Raw genomic sequence first — 14,636 nt, forward strand, 5'->3', positions numbered from 1 at the left:
TAATAATGCACATTTCACTGTTTTACTCTTTGGTTCAGATGTGGATACTGTATTGTTCTTTCTTTTTGATTTTTTATGTTTAAGTTGTTTATTGCTGGTTTTTAGTTTGTTTATTGTCTGTTTGGGAGCTGACACAGTCTCAATGGAGATGGGTTTTTGGGGGGGTAGCAGGAGGAGAGAAGCTGCAGAGAGGCGTGTAAGACTGCAACTCTGCTTCCTGGTCCCAACTCTGGATAGTCAAGCATCACCTATCGGCCCAGCTGGTGTGTGTTTCATGGGAAAAAACAAGACAACGTGTGTTGTTTTGTTTCCAGCCTCTGCTAGAATTGTTTTTCAAGGCTGGGACAGGGAAATATGTGAAATGCTTGCAATGACAGGCCCTTTTTTTCATTCTCCAACACTAAATCCTGAGAAACATTTCCAACTATGCGGCACAAGTATGCTGCACTTAAACGTTCATTTAATATCATGTACACATACACACATAATGTCCCTCAAGCAGACGCTGAGAAAGAAAATAAAGAATAACATTGAGACTGTAACCTTGCCTTAAGTCATTGTTGATTTTGTGTCTTCGCCCTGAGTCCATCCCCTGCCAAGCAGCACCTGTGATCCTGCGGCTGCTCGCTGATGAGCTGACAGATAAGTAAATCTTTTCTTGGATCTTATCCCCTTCATCCTTACCCTATCACCTCTGCCTCCCACAGGACGCCAGCCTGCCCTGACCAACTGGACAGCCCGGATTTGAGGCCGAAACGGCAATTTAATGGACCCCTGTGTGAATAAAGAGTGAAACAGAAGGAAGCATTGCTTTGGTCGTCAATAACAAAGGAGGCCTCTTTATTATCAGCCATTGATTATATGCGAGCCATCATCTGAGACCTGAGCCAATGCTTGTTCCACTTGCGTTAGCCCATTGCCCTGGATTGAATGATGAATTACAGATCAATAGGAGCGGTTTGAAGAATATCCAATCAGGATGGCACAGAATGAAGATCCCCCCCCCACCTTAATTATCCTAATGTCATGGTAAGTATGGCTTTTTGCCCCCCCTTTCAGTCTTGGCGAAGCCGGGTATGAACCATTAGAAAGCTAAAAACTGTAAAGCACTGCTGCTGATAAATAAATAATTACCAAAGCCCAGTAAGGCAGAAATGGTTGTAATATTTATGATGCTGGTAAAAACATGTGAAATATCATCATGGCACCATGTGCAGAAGTCAGTTCATTTGGTTAAGTGATCAGTTGGAGATGAAATATCGTGGCATGGGCGTGGGAGTCAGAGCTTACCAGGCGCCGGTTTACCTACCGTTGCATTTAAGATGCCCTGTCCTTCTTTATGCTATAAACTCATGAACTAAAGGGCCAATTACAAAGATTAAAAGTCATAAAAGCGCCCGGAACCGTCCTTCCTCTCAAGGTTTAAGCAAAATTATGTTGACGGCAGTTGCAAAGGCCCTCATTAAAGCATGATAACATTAAGCTCCTGGATCCTTTCAAAACAGTTCAGGTGGCACTGCTCGTTTCCCTCCATGCCCTCTCCTCCTCAAGGAGAGCCTCGGCCCCAAGCGTGTAAATGCAATTATCCAAATGACTGAGGTAACCTTTAACTCTTGCATAATCACGTTGTTGGTGTCCCATTTGTACAATTTGTCGCCGTTAATTACATATTTAAATTCTGCGCGCCCTTTGGATGCATAAAGCGACAGATACGGCCCTGATATCCACGTCTTTGTGTTTCAGAAGCAAACAAAAAATGGTTAAAAAGCTTCATCCAAAGCATCCGTCCCTGCAGGCACAGTTTGAAACTGGTTCTTTCTCCTGCGGGTACACTCCAAAGAGAATAATTTCAATCTTTTATTCATGCTGTTTAATGTAACCCTTTAATCTGGGTGGAAGCCCAGGGGGCCTCTAATCCAGGAGTGCCAGCCACCGTGTCTGTGTGAGTGTGTGTGCTGTATACCACTCTGAGTACATGAGCCCCTATTGTGGTGCCAATCAATCACACACTCATTACACCGGCACTATAAATGCCAAGGCGTGCCAACAGTTATGCCCGAGGCCCCAGACAGCAGCTTTTCTTCTTCATGTTCCTGCCAGGCGTACCAGTGTGTGGGCATGATTGCCACATTGCCAACTTGGCGATACTGCTGTGTCTATATATGTCCTGAATGTGCCAATGCTGCATCATTTTGACGCATGGGTGCTGTCTGATGCTGTCATACAGCAGCGCTTTCAGGCTCTAAGAGCCTGCTGGGAATCCCAGTCGCTGTTCCAACCACTCGCAATTATCCTCTCTCATTCTGGTGCCAGTAAGTTGCTTGCACGAAAGAAGAAATGCATAATGTCCGATGTGCATGATTGATGTTTTTATTGACAAAGGTTTGTTTCTGTAATTCAAAGGTAAAGGAAGGCCTCCAACATCAGAGGTGCCAGCACTTTTGTCTTAGCTGCACAGTTTTCACAGCTGGGATTTTCAAAGGGACATTTGCTTCATGGGCAAATTCAAAACCACTAAAACATTCTTTGCTCTTTGCTGTTTCTTCTTTATTGCAGTTGTTTTCAGATCCTCGGCGAAGTGCTAGGCACACATCACTGCAATTAACCTTCTCTGTCCTCGGTAGTACCAAGCTGCAAGCTGACCAGAGGCTGTTAGACAACAGGGTAGTGCAGGAAAGAGATGAGGGGGAAGAGAGGAAAAAAGGCCAAATCACAGTAGAATTGTCTCTGTCGATGCAAAACACTCTGTTTAGTGATGACCTTTAACCCTTCCTCCTACTGTATAGCAATCAGTGTACTGTACACAGACGATGTTAAGAAATAAGCTGGAGGGCTTTCAAGTAAAAACAGATTTTTACTACCTTATATAGGTGATTTTACAGGGTCATTCTATGAAGAAATTTGCATTTTAGGGAGAACCAAAGAGGGTTTTTTTTCCAAAATATTCACTAATACATCATTGTCCTCCTCATGTGATGGCACATGTGCTTATATCATAGGCCTGATTAGCCTTGTATTAATGAGGTTAACCAGATCATGAGTAAAAAAGCAAGATCAGACTGTTTAAAAATTCACTGAAAGCTGGACAAGAAACAGAGATCTTTATTTGAATGTATTTCACTGTTTAAAAAGAGGGAAAAAAGTTCAAAAATGAAAAGTGACGTGTGTTTTGCAGTATTATATTTTTTGGTAATGTTAACGGGACATTTTCTAATAATATATGCAATAAATGTGAAAACATGGCACTGTAAGTAATTTATACAGAGTGTATACTTCATGGGTAGCAGCTGTCATCCTACTGCAATAGTAAAACTGTGCCTAAAAGATTCATATATGTTAATCCGGGCTCTGTGTCCAACTACAGTTACAATTATCACTGCTTACTGAATTCATTATCTTATTTTTTTTGAAGTTTTTGTGTAGCAGTCACAGAGGATGGTGAAAGTTCATTAATATCTACTAGTTACATCAATTTAAGTGAACTGTAAAATTATTTAAATATATTATTTTGCAGTTTACCCACAAACATGTTCAAATACGTGTTTAGTGGAAACATATCCACAGATTTTGATGTCTTTTTTTCATTTTTCATGTATATTTTTACTCTTACATAATTTCCACCAGCTTACTCAGTACTTGTAGCCTTTCAAAGAGAGTATCAGTAGTTACTTCATTGCGTACCTTCAGAAAAGTAGATTAAATCAGTTTAATATAATTTTGCTGCTTGACCAAGCTCGCTTGAACCGTTCTGTAATAAAGCAACAGCAGAGACGTTTTTCATAAGCTGCTATGCATGTAGGCTATATTGTGGCGGTTTTAAGCTAGGTGAGCTAAAATTTAAAGCTAACGTTGAAGTGGATGAATGCACTAGTTAACCCATTTCTTGCTGTTCTTGACCTGTTTTATTAGCAGAGGTGGAAAGTAACAAAGTACAAATACTTCAAGACAAAAGAGTGTGAGACAAACTTCACTCAGAGATGAAGGGAGGTGTAGGATGACAGAGAGGCCACGAGAGAAAGAAGAGAGGTTAGATTAAAAGGTAAGGACTGCTCAGCGACGCTTGATAAACTGCAAATTTAAAGATTACATTCGATGTCATCATTTTATTCACATATTGCAGTACTGTGGTGAATTTACAGTAAAGCGCTGTGTTGTACTGGTGCACAGTGGCTGTGATGGTCAGTGTAGCAGAGAATCTGATTTTAAGCTGATGATGCTTCGATTCATTCACTGGATGCCAACTTTATACCAAGTTTATACTGCGTAGTATAAAGATAATACAAGCTATATTGTGCCAGTGCAGGCGATGGAAATTAGCCAGGAAAGCTCGTGAAACTACGTACATATGGTTGAATTCAGTGTGTAAATCAGCAAAGAGCAGGACAGCTGATCACAGTCTGTACTCAAAGAAAACCTACTGAAGCTCAAATGCTGAATCCCACTGTAACCCTAGACTGTACTCATTTTACTGTTTAGGTGTGAATGTGTGCATGTGTCCTAGATAACAGATTCAAGCTGAGTACATTCATTAGAGCTAAAATATAGATATGAATCATATTTGCATTCTTATGTACTAATATTGTTGTTATATTAATATAGCTCAAGATTCAGTTGCCTTTGCACAAAAATGGTTAGAAGAAATGTCGCATAAATAAATAAGGTTAAGGAAAGATTTGTGTTTTTGTCCCCTAATGGTCATAAAAAATGATCAGTTGTATGGTTTGTGATATATGAAAATGGAATCACATTGAATTTCCTTTTAAATTTAAGTTAAAAAAAATAACAGCAGAGGGTTTAATAGTGTTTGAAACCATAAACCTCTCACTATATATATTGTTAAATAATTTTATCTGCTGAGGCATGAAATTGTATCACTGAACCACTCGATCTTTGTGCAATTTATCTGGCCGAACAATGTATATCAGAAAAGGCTGCCTCAGTTTGTTTGCTGTTAATTGGACCGACACAGCTCCAAAGTAGAAAGTGGAAAGTTAGAGAATGTGCAGGTTTGTAATACATAAAGGCTTAATAGTTTTTACCTTGAATGTTCAGTTATAGCAGAGTAAATGGTGTACCTTGATGGCAGCGATTTAAATGAAATAGGAAGGAGTCCAACAGTGCATTTGGGAGATAAGATCAATGCTGGAAACAAAAAAAGACTGACAAAAACTCCCTTTAAAGCTACAATCAATACATACATTCCCATTAACACAATTTCCCTTTTTCCCCATTACAAGGTTGTGCTTCTTTCCTTTTTAGCCCCCAACCATGGAAAATGAGGTCAAGTCTGACTCATAATCTGCAATTTATTTTTTTATTTATTTTCTCTAAAGTTTATCCTCTTCCAGCTCTCCAAACCCAGCGGCAGCTGTTCAATTCTTTTTTATTTCCGTCCCTCTTCTGATGACCTGTAGCTTGTCACCCCCTGGAGGCGACTTTGGTCACCTCACGCACTCAGTGGTCAACTGTAAATCCCCCCCTTAGGAGTAGAAACACAATAAGCTTAATAGGATTATTCTAACACCTTTGTCTAAAACTGTTAGTCCTTACAGCTGCTAATAGAGGCTTGATTAAAAAGTCATATCTTTTTTATGTACTGGTGAGAACAGTACTCAGGCCTCATTTTCAGTGCTCTTCTTGAAGACGCAAAATAGAGACTCTAGTTTGATTGTGGAACAGAGTATGACCAAATGATAATTATGCACTTAGCGTATTTATGATGTCTGTGTAGAGTGCTGTCTGAGCATGTTAGTCCAAGGCTCACGAAAGGTTTCAGCTGGGATCTGGTAGCTGTTAAGGACATTTATTGTTTTAATCATTTCAAAACACATCGTTTTAAAGGGAGCTGTTCTGATTTTAGACAAAAAAATGTCTTCAGAGTGGTTGTGAAGTTCTAGTCGACTACATATGTAAACAAAAAAAAGTTGTATGAACACTTTTGTTATTTGAGTAAACTTTGATAGAGAGTGAGGAAGTAAAAAAGAAAAAATAGTTCAAGGCAACATTGGCCTCTTCTAATGTGACTGCACTGTAGTCAAGCAGCAATATTTTTTGTAAAGAAAAAAAACTGTGGAATGAAAGATATCTTTTGTAATGAAATATTCAATTAACTTAACTTGTCTATGCAAACATATGTGGTAAAGCGTGATAAAAATGAACTACACAAAAATTTCTGTTATTCCATTCCTGTTTTGAAAAATTGGGATGCAGTGTTAAACACATTTAACTTAAAGCTAAATGATTATTGCAGTATTTGCAATATGCTGCCTTTCAAAATAAGAGTTTGTAAAGAAAATACCTGCTTATTACAGCAAGACCATGTCAAACCACATGCAGTCATTCTAAAGCACAAAGGAGGCACTGAAGTGCTCAGCAGCTTAAATCACATATCAAGCAATGATTTAAAAAAAAAAAAATCTTTTAAACCAGTGGTCCACAACATTTTATATGGACCGGTTTAATGTCAGACAATATTTTCACGAATGGGCTTTTAAGATGTCGCAAATAAATACAACAAAATAAAATGATAGGACCAAGACAAAAACTGTGGTATTTTGTAAATATAATAATAAACACGAATTCACTGTGTAATTGTGTAACTTTATTTGCAGCGTCCTCCTGAAATGCACCAACAACATCCTCTCTGCCCCTTAATGCTCTCTGGTCGCTATGGTAATGCTTAAATATTTCTTTCAAAATAAGACACACAGCTACAACACGGGAAAAGACCCAGGGAAACCGAGTTAACGATAAAAATCGTGAAAACCACAAATTTCACACCCGAGCCTCAACTCTCGCAGCCCAGTACCGAACGACTCACGGACCGGTACTGGTCTGTAGCCCGGGGGCTGGGGACTGCTGTTTTAAACTATCGATATTCATCATCGATATTAGTCTCTTCAGGGTCAAAGGTTTAGAACAAGGTGTCCAGTTCCAGGCCTCAGGGGCTGGTGTCTTGCAGGTTGTAGATATCACCGTGGGTCAACACACCTGAATCAAATGATTAGTTCATCACCAGGCCTGTGGAGAACTTCAAGACTTGTTGAGGAGGTAATTTAGCCATTTAAATCAGCTGTGTTCGATCAAGGACATATCTAAAACCGATGTTAGAGTGTTGTAAAACTAGCAAGTGCTACAACACCTAAACAAGCCCATTCCCAGCTATTGCGTTTTAACAGTTCAACGATATAAATAGTCTACAGCTTGGAAAAAAAAATCATGCATGGTTTTTTAAATTAACCTCTAACCTCTATAGAAACTAAAATTGGAACTGAGAGCAGAAAGAACAAGTGTCTTAGCATGATCAGACTTGTGCACATGATCATGACTAAAACCTGTTACAATGCACCAGTGACGTCTCATGAGGTCAAGAACTTCTGACCCATAATTATTTAAAATTATTAACTGTAGAGGATTTTCCTGCATCTTTTATTGACACCTATGTACACAGACTAACCAGGGTAGTATAAAGAAGACCATTTCCCTGCTTGACAGTGGCCCACTGACACCAGTGATTAGTGTGTTTGTGTTGGTGACCAGCCCAGCATGGGTCTGAATGAACTACAGTGATCAGCAGAGATCAGCCAAAGAGCATGTGACTCAGCTAGCTATTAAAGCGAAGCAGCTGTTGATGAATAAAGTGCTAACTAACCACAGCACAGACAGTTTAGCCTCAAAAACTAGAGGACCAGGTGATCTTCCCTGGAGTGCTTGTCATTTTGACCTTCCAACAATCACAGAGATTGTTAGGATAAGCATGACTGCAGTGCTAAAAGGGATTCTGTAAGGCCATTTTGCTGTTGTGTTCCCCCCAGCACCCTGACACACAGGGACATTGTAGAAGAATTCAATGACATTACTCTTTCCCCATTCAAGCCTTTAGGATCCTTCCTGATTGATATTATTGTCTCTAAGAACACCAGCTGTAAGTGTTTTATCATTTCAATTTAGCTGTTTCACCTCTCGTATTGTGTTTAACTGCAGCTGGAAAAGTGTCTTGGCTTTGCCAGTGGAAACTCAGTTGAATTCCAATATTTCTATCATTCAGCACAAGACCGGCAAAACGGCTGCGGTATCAAGGGTACAGACAATGTCAGCGAAGTTGTATTGGCGGCATCCCGCACGCTTGCCAAGTCTTAGCCCAGCTTTAATGGCTTTTCGCTCAATAACAATGAAGCGACAGAGAGTACCATAAAGACAGAATCAGCCAATCCTTTCTGAATCTTAATAAGGACGGGCGCATTTTAATACAACCACGGGCCTGCTTTCCATGACGAGCTCTCACGCGCTGCCAATCAAACAAGTTGCAAGTCATTTACAGCCTGGAAAGAGTTTGAGGAAAATAGCCCAGAGGAGTTCCAGTTACAGTACGCTTTGCTGAATGAGCGAGGGAGCAGAAAGGCTTTTCTAATTACAGACGCTGAGCGGCAAAATGTGGCCCAAACAAGTCTCTGCTGTAATCAAACCCAGAGCGGCCACGCCCAGCCACACCATGCAAGAACAATCAAAACATTCATGTGATTTTTCATGCTTTAGATGACATATCAGGCCGTGGACAATCAATCACTCACTGTATATCAGTGGAAGCCGGTGTTCACAGAGAGGAGGGTGCGTGTGGCCCTTGTTACTCAAGTTAAACTCTTCATACGTTATTAGAGCAGTTGAACATTGGAAACAGCTTGCATGCAAATTTCAGCCAGAGCTTTTGCACTTTAGCGGACATATGGCATGCGAGATACATGCGCACATATATACATATATATATATAAATAGGATACGAAGAGAGTGCAGATATAGGGAAGCAGGTGCTGCGAGCAGAACAGCAGATGCCGCATTGCATGGCTCAGCCATGGGCCATTGGTATGGTATAAAATGGGTCAGTGGGTTGGAGGTTCACCCTGAAAGGAACCATATACTTTTTACACAGGCTAGCTGTCTGTATATATTTATTTATTATCTTCAGGCTCTAGAGGTTGAGTTAGCTTCAACATCTAAGGGGTATTAAACATTCCCACACAATGATGGGAGGGCATTCAAGTCACAGAGCTAGAATTCAACTCTAGTTTCTGTGCTTTCCTTGGGGTAATATATAATGCTGTGGCAAAGCAACTCTTAAGAGAGGAATCAATTATCAGACACATACTGTATCCTTTTGGGAAATGACTCATTTGTCTGGGGGTTTGAATCTTTATTTAAAGTTTGCTTTGCCTGACGCATTTGTCGTTTCAAAGGGAAGAAATCACTCCTGACTCACTCTCAAATGATGCGACACTGTTTGGAAGCATCATTACAAAGAAATTATAAGCTGCAGCTTCCTGTGCATGCTTATGATTGACACAATATAAGCAGTAGGCAATGTGTGATGGAAAGTTTTCATGCCTTCCAGCATGATCAGGTTTCTGCAAAAAATGGTGCGGTGCATTGTATAGTAAACAGATAGAGTTTACCTCTGAGGAAGGTTTTTCAATGCGTTTTTCAAAGTTTCTAGTTCTCAGAAGCAGCCACACCTCCCATTCATAGCTCTACACATCTTTGACTGCCCTGCAATCTGGTCTATAAAGGTTCTGTTGTTGTGTTGATAGCGCTTCTTCCTTTACAATGGACTGAGTAGAGCAGTGCGATATGACCAAAAATATTTATCACGATATACATTTGAAAATTTGCGATAACGATATAACTGACGATATAATTGACACTAGACAAAATACTTTACAACTCCACAACTTTATTAGTGCAAAAAACCCCATCAATGTATTTTCACTTAAACAAGCAGCTGTTTTTTTATGTGCATTAAAGTTATATAAAAATTAACAGTGCAAATGCAAATTCCTTGCTGACAGTTTAACCAAAAGGCATTTCCAGTGGAAATTGGCCGACATATCCTCAACACAACCATGTATAATATCCACAAAACTTAAAAGAGGTTATACACACACAATACGGTAATATTATGTTGAAGCACAGTACGTATCACTCTGCGAGGCGCCCGCCTACGATAGCCGTAATGCTCCGACAATCCATCACACGGTGCAGGTTCGTAGCGTAGCAAAGTCGTACTAAAACATTTGACAGATTTTTGAGCGCCGTGTACATAAAATCGTTTCGAGGTCAGTAAACACAACCAGAATTCATACATAGGGCACACGGGATTATAAGGGGCACTGTCGATTTTCAGAAAAATCAAAGGATTGATTTTAAGTGTGCCGTATTTTCCAAACAACACGGTAATAACGACGGCCCGCTAGCATGCTCTACCAAAAATAGTGTTTTGTTGTGTATCTGACGGACGAAAGCTAAACCAGTTCCACACCACTGAAGTTGCAGCATTTTTACAAACCAATTCTGGTTCATCCGTTTCATTTAACGATCCACTTTCGCTCTTCTCATTCTGCGTCGCCGCCATGTGCGTATGTAAACATAGGCACTGCGCATGCGCGCTTTACCCATTTCTGTAATATATCTATATATCTATATTATTGCTAATATATATTTTGTAATATATCTATATCATGGCTAAAGCACTTCTGGATGGATGCAAAATACAAATTTCGTTGCCTTGTACTTGTGACATGTGCAATGACAATAAAGTTGAATTCTATTCTATTCTAATATTTAGCTGTGGTATCTGAACCAGATTAAATGTCTGTTGCTAAACTCCGACAACAATAATTTTGTATTTAAATTAATCTCGTCTACATGGACCTCTTTGTGTCTTCCTGAGCAACCTCTGTAGGATGGATGGTAGTAAATAATCTTAAAAAGACTATTAAATTAGACTAATTGGGGTGAGAATTTGATTTAAAGCATTGCTCCTGTACTCTCTTTGGTTTTAAAGCCAGCCCCTCAGCTTGTCCCTCTCAGCTGAATGCAGAGGGCAACAAATTGCGACCCATTTCCCCAGTGTTTGTGTTTCTGCAGCGAATTGCCTCATCTGTTAAAAATGGGTAGGTGATGCATCAAGAGGGATGAAACATTTATCGGAGGACGATTTTTCATTACGGCAAGGGGAATGCTTCCATCAATATTTCAATGGGCCTGCCCACAAGTGTGTGCAAGTGCTACCATGTGTGTTCCTGCACATTCTGTAATGCACAAACACCTTCACAAAGATGGGCAAAATTCTTATTTTCCTAAGAAAACCACCGCCAATAAACAAAAGCATGTGATTTTCAGAAACACACTGATATTTCCCTTTTATTTCTTCTGGGGATGCTGATAATAGAGATGTCAGTGTCTCAGACTACCCTTTGTGGTGACTCAACCCGTGGCATGCTACTACACACTCACGTGCTCTCTTCTTCCTTATTCCTCCCTCTCTAAGACGTCTTTCGGAGTAGCAGCCCTCCCTTCATTTTGCTTCTAGATGGCTGGTGTAAGCTGTTCTCCTCTGAGCATTTTCAGCTGTCACACTTTTTCAGAGTTCACGACGCTGGTTTTAGTTCTTTGTATCAAATATTCATAGAGGAAGAGAGGCAGCTTTGCCACGTGCTTTTCTGCCCACCACCCATATGAATTACATCCCTCTCTTCAGATGCACCTTAAATCCTCTTGACTCATTTTTTTCTCTCCCTGTCCTGCTTGCCCTCTCCTGTTGTTGTCCCTGTTGATTTGATCTGTGGGCACTCCTGAAAGCACAAATGTGGAAAAGAACAAAGACAAATTGCTAAATTATCCATATGTTCTACTGCAAAGTACAGAAAGTAATGCAAATACTAACTGTATGATTTTTTTTTATCCCCGTTTGCATTATGCATTTGCCATGTTTTACTTATAGTAAAGCATTATTGACTATTTTTAGGCACATGTACTGCTTCAGCACAAGCTCGAGCCTATGTCATTGCATTACATTGGTATTGCAAATGTTGCAAATGTTGCAAACACCCAGCAAATACAACCCCAATTCCTTAAAAGTTGTAAAACTGTTAAATAAAAAATATATAAATTTAAAAAAAGATTTACAAATTTCATACAGCCATATTTTGTTCATGACAGAACGTAGCAAACATATGCAGGGCTTCCATATTTACAGCACTACACTTGTTCCACAGTTTTTATGCATTGTTCCAAAATGAATTAAATTCATTTTTCATCTTAAATTTCGACACACAATACTCCAAAATGACAACGTGAACAAAGTTTGCCTGAAATTCTTGCAAATGTATTAAAAATTGTACAAAAGTGTTCACCACCTTTGCCACGTCACTCAGAACTGAGCTCTTCCTCTTTTCACTGATCATCTGTCAGATGTTTCTATGACCTGATTCAGTTGGACATGATTTTGAAAGGCACATACCTGCCTGTATAAGGTGCCATAGTTTAGAGAGTATGTCAGAGCACAAACAAAGCCGTAAAGTCCAAGAACTTGTCTGTAGACCTCTGAAACAAGATTTCTTTGAGGGACAGAAACATTTCTGCAACATTGACGGTTCCAATGAGCACAGTCGCCTCCATTATTCATATAATAATAGAAGTTTGCAACCACCAGTACTCTTCCTAGAGCTGCCCAGCTAATCTGAGCAAGTTTGTCATTATGGGGTGTTGTAGTTTTGAAACAAAAATGAACTTAATCCATTTTGGAATAAAGCCTGTAAAATCAGTAAAATGTGAGACAAGTGAAGCGCTGCGACTCCTTTCGAGAAGCACTGTACATATCTTACTACTATGTTATTTAACATATTCCCTGTCCTGATTGCTTTTTGGTATTTAGATAAACTGAGAAAGTGCATGTTTTTTACGGGTTAAACTGTATTATTAAAAGTGAGGAAGGAGAAAAGACATAGAGAAGATATGTTTTAACTTAGCATGCTTCACTCCTACACTGCTGTTCTCAGATTTCAGCCTCCAGTATGATCCAGCAGTGCCGTTTTGTCCTTGCATGCAATCATGTGGCAGAGTGAGCGTTTGTGCTGAACTGCTACTTTACCATAACCTACATCAGTCCAAAAAAAGGAACCACAAATTGCTTCTACCTGATGTGTTAAATACATGACAAGTACCACCTATACGCTATATGTCTATCCTAACATACACTATGCCGCTTTCTAGAAGGATACGTAACATTGCTCACATTGTCAGTCTGTTAAAGTGATGGCATTCTGTTGTTCAGAATGTTCACTTTTATGTGAATATTTTTCACGGCTTCATTTGAACATACCCATGACAGTGACAAGGAGAGCCACACCATATGTGCCATATTTGCCATATGCACAAGATTGGACAGTACATCGTTAAGGTTTGCCAAGTCTCTCAGTCTCACGCTCTCATGCTGCCCAAACAAATCTCATGCCAAATAAGAGGAAGCGTCAAAGGCTCTTTATTTTAAAAAAATGTTTTATACAAGTGCAGACAAACAGAACCAAATCTGAACATTTTTTAGCATTTCAGCACATTGGTTCATTAACACTGACTATGACTTTGACATTTGACATGGTAGAAGTGTTCCCTCTGACTATGTTAAATACCTACAAAATAGACACATTTGGTACAGCAGCAGTATAAGCTCATTATAAATCAGGCAGAATGACATTTGCCATTCACTCCTTTCTTACAAAGTCTTCTTAATAGAGTGAAGCTAGCGAGTTAGGTCATGCAAGTGACTCAAGCTGCACTGCACTCCATACACCCATAACATGCCCCACACTCCTCACATACCATATGCCATATATCATACATCGAACACACCCTCCCAATAGAGTCATTAAAGTTTTTTATTTTCATTAAGTTTTGACTGCAGATCAGATTCACTTATACTTCCCAGACTGAGTTTGTTCTCTTATTACTTTTAGAGTCATGTTTAATTGTTATTATAATGTGGCTGGTACAGTACAACAGTACTGATATCTTAGTGGCAGCGACGTAGACATCCCTGGCTCATGAAGCATGTACCAAAGCTTTCTGATGCTGACTGTGCTGACAAATTTGACCAAATCATAAAAAACTGAGACTAGGATGACTGCTGTATATGTTTAGCCTGTTTCATTATTTTTGTAAGTATCAAATAGTTCATTTTTCTCTAAAGCCTGCTTAACACAAAAAAATACACTTAGTTTAGTTTTTATTATAGTTTAAGTATCTCCCAGTCTATTTAATTAATATTGCTGCCAGGTTTCTCAACCCCTCCCCCACCACCAACATCCAGCTGTAGACTCTTACCATCATAAGTACATACTTATGTACTGTTAGTCCCCAGTGTATCATATTTGCAGGGGAGTATCAAATGTCCTTTGAGCCTAGATGCCAAACTTGTAAGTGTATTCTGCTGCTGCGATAAATCAGTCATTTCAAGTGCAAGTTGTCTCTGTGAACTCGGTACATTTTTGCTGTTTCTGCTGTTCTCAAAAAACACATGAGTGACATGCACATTCATAGCTGAGCATGTCGGTCTGATCATGTGACCACGTGCATTTCAGGCTCGTGTCATGCTGAAAGTGATAGCATACGTAGGCTGCAAGTGATGTTGCTCATGAGCGTGTGAGCAGACTGAGGGATGTGGGAGTTCAAGTATGGAGATGGTGGAACATGTTTAGGGTGAAGGTGGGAAAAAAACTAAGGGTGACGGTGGAAAAGCGTGTGGAGGAGTTATGGAGCCCGAAGTGGCACGATGTTGGGGTTAAGCATACTGAGTAACAGAAAGATGA

Source organism: Oreochromis aureus, linkage group 14 (genome assembly GCF_013358895.1).
Source record: "Oreochromis aureus strain Israel breed Guangdong linkage group 14, ZZ_aureus, whole genome shotgun sequence".
Taxonomy (NCBI): Eukaryota; Metazoa; Chordata; class Actinopteri; order Cichliformes; family Cichlidae; genus Oreochromis; species Oreochromis aureus.